Raw genomic sequence first — 6,573 nt, 5'->3', positions numbered from 1 at the left:
GGAGTTAAAAACCCGCGCCGTGCTGGGGGCGTTATTGCGCTCCCCGTCAGGTTTTTCGCATATATCTGAAAAACGGCTGAGCGCAGCGCCGCCATTTTCAGTAAACCTTATCATGCATCTTTTCTGCACATGTTGTAAAAATTTCAGACGCGGGTGATGGAAGGTCAGGTCACCAGGTTATGCCAAGTGACCTAACCTAAGAAAAAGTTCAAATGCTCACCATTGCTATACCGACTGAACGATCGCTTTGAACCTTTCAGCGATTGATGAAAGCAACAATATTCATGAAATGTATATCTCGGAATTTCGATATCTGTGACCTAAGGTCAGGTCAGTTGTGCGACGTCTTCATTAGGTAGGTAGGTATGATTAAGTCTTTGGGAGAAAACTGAAAGGCATCTCTTTTGGACGAGCGCCATTCTAGACAATATCAAGCATTGGGATACATATAAAATTAACCCTCGCATGTGTAGGGGGGGTCGGATGGACCCCCCCATGTTTTTTTTCGCGAATAACTCGCGTAAAAAGCGGCCGATCGCGACGAAACTTTCAGTACCCTCGCATTGATCAATTTTACACCTACCCTGAAAATTTCATGACCCTGACCCCAATGACCTTTGACCTGTGACCTCTTTTCCGAGACCATGTTTGGCCGGAATCGCCATTCTGCGTATGTTGGCTCGCATTAGCCGCGCGTTTGCAAGCTTTTCGTGGTTTCAAACGTTCAAACATGTGATTTGATGTTGCTCCCATGCATTAGGGTGGGTGTCAAGGTCACTTGAAGGTCAGGTCAGGTCAGTGACCTTTGGTGACCTCTAGAGTTGCAAAATTTCCCTACCGCACTACCGGCATGCCGGTAATTTTTCACTACCGCAGGTTTTTTCGTGGTATCTGGCATGTCTTGCCGGTAGCATGCCGGTATTTTTGATTTTGCACACAAAAAAATTATCAGCATATGATTCAAACTTTGGACACTAAGAGGCTATTGAATTGTAATAACAGCAATCTTAGCCACTGCAAAATACATTTTGTGGTAAAAGTTCCATATGCCGTATTAAAATTACCGCCAAATTACCGGTATGCCGGTAATTTGGCGGTTTTTTTTTGCTTGGGGCGTGGTAGCATGCCGGTATCCCAGAAAATTTTTGTGGGGCGGGGCGGTGCCGGTAGCAGCCCATTGGGAAAACTTTGCAACTCTAGTGACCTCGGTTCACTTTTTCGAGTTTTACATGTTTCTAGGCTAGTTTTTGGAGCTGAATTCGAATTTAGCAACCATTTGAACATTTACGAAGTAGTTTTGGTGACTTCGTAACATGTTACGAAGCTATCAGAGGCGGTTGACACGTACTACGAATACCCGTCACGACCCCTACTGGTTGACCTGACCTGACCTGACCTGACCTGGTCAAAATGCTTAAGGACATCATCTTTGATCAAAACTAACACGATATTCGTGATCGGCACCCCGAAAAACCTCTTAGCAGCCACACTCATAGGCGCGGGAGCCGGGGGGGCAGTGGGGGCAGCTTGCCCCCCCCCCCCAACTCTGGGGCCGTGGGGGCGGTGCCCCCACAGCTTTGAGACGGAATACCACACTTTTTTGCAAATGTTTTCTTTTTTTTGTTGAAAAAGCCGAGGGGTGAAAAATAAGTGGCCTAAAACCGGTGAGAAAACTAGATTTGGGGGTACCCTAGGTTGACCTCTATTATGGTGTGCCCCCCCAGTCGGAAAGTAGTTCTCGCGCCCCACACTTTACGACTTTGTAACAGGTCCCGATTTTCCTGACTTTGGGTCATTGACCTGACCTGGAAGGTCAACCAATGACCTAGGACCTGAAAATTTGGTATCATCGGCTTCCTCTCGTCACGGGCAACACGCTCGTTTTTTCCGCGAAGCTCTAGCTCGATCAGGGGCCAAACGGCAATGGGGGGGGGGGGTCCAACCGACCCCCCCCCCTACACATTAGAAGCTGGCAAACGCCGCACACATGCGAGGGTTAGCACACTGAATAAGAACATTGCACCTAGTGTGACCACTCATTATGTCCCAGAGGTCATCCCATGTCATGAAAGGTCCACAGCAGTTTTGTTTTTTAAATAACGTTTGATAGATTCATGCTAGAGCGATAAAAACACTCCTCAGTTGTGTTCAGCTCGACGATACGCATCGACTGCTATGCAGCATGACCAGACCTTTCCCGGTCAGGTCATGACCTTGACCTGAGGTCAAATTCTCAAAATTACTTTTCATAAGGTCAACCTTTAGTTTATTCGACGTGTCTCGACGACAGAAACGCAATGCTGGCAAACGTAATGTCGAGACTCTCTTGAGTCAAAAGTTATTGCAGGAAAACATTGTTCGTAAATCGGCTATTTTAGAGTCTTTTGCCCTCTGAAGGCTAAACCGTTGACCTGAGGTCAAATCTGAGCGCAGCTCACAGTAACACCTCTGAAAGGGCTATCGAATGCGCTTTTCTGCGGCGCTATAGCTCTATTGGTTTCCGAGTTATGTGCCGCTGCTTCGAAAACGGAAAAATGTTGAAATAGGCAACATTTTACCTTTGATGACCTCTGGTGACCTGACATTCGACCTGACCTAAAAAATGACCGTTTTGTTTTCGTCCTGTTTTTGGACGATCTTTCGAATGCCGCTTATCGCGTGTCACTACGCGGCCCAGAAGCCGAGTTAGACGAGGGAGTGTGACCCTCCCCCCTCCCCAGCAGGACACGGAAAACTCAGACCATCAGCACGGCACGGGTTAAAAGTCGTAGATGGGCACCGCTACCCTAGCAAAAGAGATTAGCAAAAAGGTGGCCTCCATTTACTGGTGCAGTCCTTCTTCTCCCGGTGATATCCCTCCTTTTTCTGGAAGCGTCTCACTTATACTGGTATGCCTCACTTCTCCCGGAAGCGACCAACCTCTGCTTGGATCGCCTAATCCCTCATGGGGAGACCCACTTTGCTTAAGTCGCCTCATTTCTTCCTCCTAAGAACGACCAATTTGCTGTAGGCGGCCCACTTATCTGGGACGCCCATCTTCTGCTAGAAGTGCCCCTCTTCTTCCTGATGCGTCCCACTTCTACTACGAGTGCACCTTTTCTGTTGGGGCGCCCCTTTGCTGCTGAAGAGTCTTTTTTCTACTGTGAATAGGGCGGCCCTCTCCTGTTGGGCGACCCCAAATTCTGCTGGAGGCTCCCCACTTCTGCCCAACTTTTGATGTGGCGCCCCTCTCTTGCAGGGGCACTTTTCTTTTGCTGGAGACGCCACTCTTGTGGGGGCGCCCTTCCACTGCGGGGAACGTCTATCTTCTGCCAGAGACACCCCTTTTCTTCTTATGGGGCTCCTGTTTTTTTTTTTTTTGCTGGGGCGAGGCGACCCTCTTCTGCTCGGAACGGGGCACCCTTCCTTTTACTGGGGCACCGCCCCTCTGCTGGGGTTGCCCTTCCGCTGTCAGGGGCGCCCTTCTTGGTAGAATATACTCCTTTTCTTTTTGTAATGGGGCGCCCCTCTTTTACTGGAGGCGCCCAACGGCTGCTGTCTGCTGGGGCGCCCATCTGCCGCTGGGGCGTCTCTCGTCTGCCGGATATTGTCAATGGGGCGCCCATATCCTGCTGGGCGGGCCCAACCTCTGCTGGAGGCTCCCTATTTCTGATTAACTTTTGCTGTGGTGCCTCTCTTCTGCTTGGGCGCCCCTCTTCTGCTTGGAGCGCCCGTCTCCTGCTGGAGACCCCTCTCTTCTGCTGGGGCGCCCCTCTTCTGCCAGTGGCACCCATTTTCTTCTTATGGAGCTCCTTTTTTGTTGGGGCGCCCATCTGCTGTCAGGGCGCCCCTCTTCTCGGAATGGGGGCGCCTCTCTCCGTTTGCTGGGGCGTCGCTCCTCTTCAGGGGTGCCTTCTCCTGCTGGAGGTGCCTTTCCACTGCCAGGGGCGCCCCTCAACAGAATGTATCTTTTTATTCTTGTAATAAGACGTTCCTCTTCTGCTGGGGGCGCCCATCTGCTGCTGGGGCGACTCTCATCTGCTGGGAATGGGCAATTGGGCGTCACTCTCCTGCTTGGTGAGCCCAACTTCTGCTGGAGGCGCCCTATATCTGCTGAACCTTTGCTGTGTCGCCGCTCTTCTGCTCGGGGCGCCCTCTCTGCCGCGAGATATGGGCGCCTTTTTCGGATGGGGGGGGGCGGCCGCCCCCGTCGCCCCCCCCCCCCCCCCCCCCCTGGATCCGCGCCTGTCGTGCAGCAGCTTGGAGGCTGGTGGCCTGTATGAATAATTCTCGCCCACTTATAGAGGAGGAGGGAGCGGAGTGGCAACACGACGCCGTCTTTATGTCCGTGAACTTAGCGTCAGCAGCAGAAACGGACACAACGTCGGAACTCGGATTAGAGAGCCTCCAACAAGGCGATCAATAGTAAGGTGCCTAATTAACGACCCTTTCCGATTTGCGACCCACCTCTCTACAGAAAACCCGGCAAGAGAAATCGGGGTAAAACAACGTCAAAAGGTCTGCCATACTCCTGTTATCAAACTAAATTCTTTTCCGAACTTATTCTTTGGAGCGCTCTTGCGAGGAACATTATGAATATTAGAGAGAGAAAATATATGAAAAATTGACCCCTCCTCGACATTTAAAATTATTTGAATAGCCAAATATTACTGTATTGATATTTCGACCAACAGGTCTTCTTCAGAATAAGACAGTGTACACAAGTGTACGAAAATACAATTGTATTGTATTCTCGTACACTTGTGTACACTGTCTTATTCTGAAGAAGACCTGTTGGTCGAAATATCAATACAGTAGGTAATATTTGGCTATTCAAATAATTTTAAATGTCGAGGAGGGGTCAATTTTTCATATATTTTCTCTCTCTAATAAATTCTTTTCCGGTTGTCAGTGCTTCTGTTGGGACGTTTTAGGGGAGTTTAACCCGGAAATAACGAGCGTGCTGCCCGTGACAAGAGGAAGCCGATGCTAGGTACCCAATTTTAAGGTCCTAGGTCATTGGTTGACCTTCCAGGTCAGGTCAATGACCCAAAAGTCGGGAAAATCGGGACCTGATAGAAAGTCGTACCTACAGTGTGGCTGCTATGTTTTTTTTCGGGGTGCTGAGCACGAATATCGTGTTAGTTTTGATCACAGATGATGTCTTGAAGCATTTAGACCAGGTCGGGTCAGGTTAGGTCAGGTCAACCAGTAGGGGTCGTGACGGGTATTCGTAGTACGTGTCAACCGCCACTGACAGCTACGTAACATGTTACGAAGGCACCAAAACTACTTCGTAAATGTTTGGATTGTTTCTAAATTCGAATTCAGCTCCAAAAACTAGCCTCGAAACATGTAAAACTCGAAAAAGTGAACCGAGGTCACCAAAAGTCAATGACCTGACCTGACCTTCAGGTGACCTTGACATCCACTCTAATGAATGGGAGCAGCGTCAAATGACATGTGTGAACGTTTGAAACCACGAAAAGCTTGCAAACGCGCGGCTAATGCGAGCCGACATACGCCAAATCGCGATTCCGGCCAAACATGGCCTCGAGAAATAGGTCACAGGTCAAAGGTCACTTGGGTCAGGGTCATGAAATTTTCAGAGTAGGTGTAAAATTGATCAACTCGAGGTTACTAAAAGTTTCGTCGCCATCAGCCGCAATTTTTGCGCGAGTTATTCGCGAAAAACCGTGGGAAGGGGGGTCCATTCGACTCCCCTCCTACCATGCGAGGGTTAAATAAAAATGGCCAGTTTCTTGTCCAAAACGTGTGCATTTGGTCGTGTGGTTTGGGGTTGATGCAACCCCCCTAAGGTTTTTCGCGAATAACTCGCGTAAAAAGCGGCCGATCGCGACGAAACTTTCAGTACCCTCGCATTGATCAATTTTACACCTATCCTGAAGATTACATGACCCTGACCCAAATGACCTTTGACCTGTGGCTGTGACCTCTTTCCGAGACCATGTTTGGCCGGAATCGCGATTCGGCGTATGTCGGCTCGCATTAGCCGCGCGTTTGCTAGCTTTTCGTGATTTCAAACGTTCAAACATGTGATTTGATGTTGCTCCCATACATGAGGGTGGGTGTCAAGGTCACTTGAAGGTTAGGTCAGGTCATTGACCTTTGGTGACCTCGGTTCACTTTTTCGAGTTTTACATGTTTCTAGGCTAGTTTTTGGAGCTGATTTCGAATTTAGCAGCCATTTGAACATTTACAAAGCAGTTTTGGTGCCTTTGTAACATGTTACGAAGCTGTCAGAGGCGGTTGACACGTATTACGAATACCCGCCACGACCCCTACCGGTTGACCTGACCTGACCTGACCCGACCTGGTCTAAATGCTTAAAGACATCATCTCTGATCAAAACTAACACGATATTCGTGATCAGCACCCCGAAAAACCCCATAGCAGCCACACTTTACGACTTTCCAACAGGTCCCGATTTTCCCGATTTTCGGGTCATTGACCTGACCTGGAAGGTCACCTGATGACCTAGGACCTTAAAATTAGGTAGCATCGGCTTTCTCTCGTGACGGGCAACACGCTCGTTTTTTCCGCGAAGCTCTAGCTTGATCAGGGGCCAAACGC

Source organism: Amphibalanus amphitrite, unplaced genomic scaffold (assembly GCF_019059575.1).
Source record: "Amphibalanus amphitrite isolate SeventyFive unplaced genomic scaffold, NRLGWU_Aamphi_draft 000253F_arrow, whole genome shotgun sequence".
In the NCBI taxonomy this organism is placed as follows: Eukaryota; Metazoa; Arthropoda; class Thecostraca; order Balanomorpha; family Balanidae; genus Amphibalanus; species Amphibalanus amphitrite.
The sequence above is the reverse complement of the archived record's forward strand: the minus strand, read 5'-3'. Positions refer to the sequence as shown.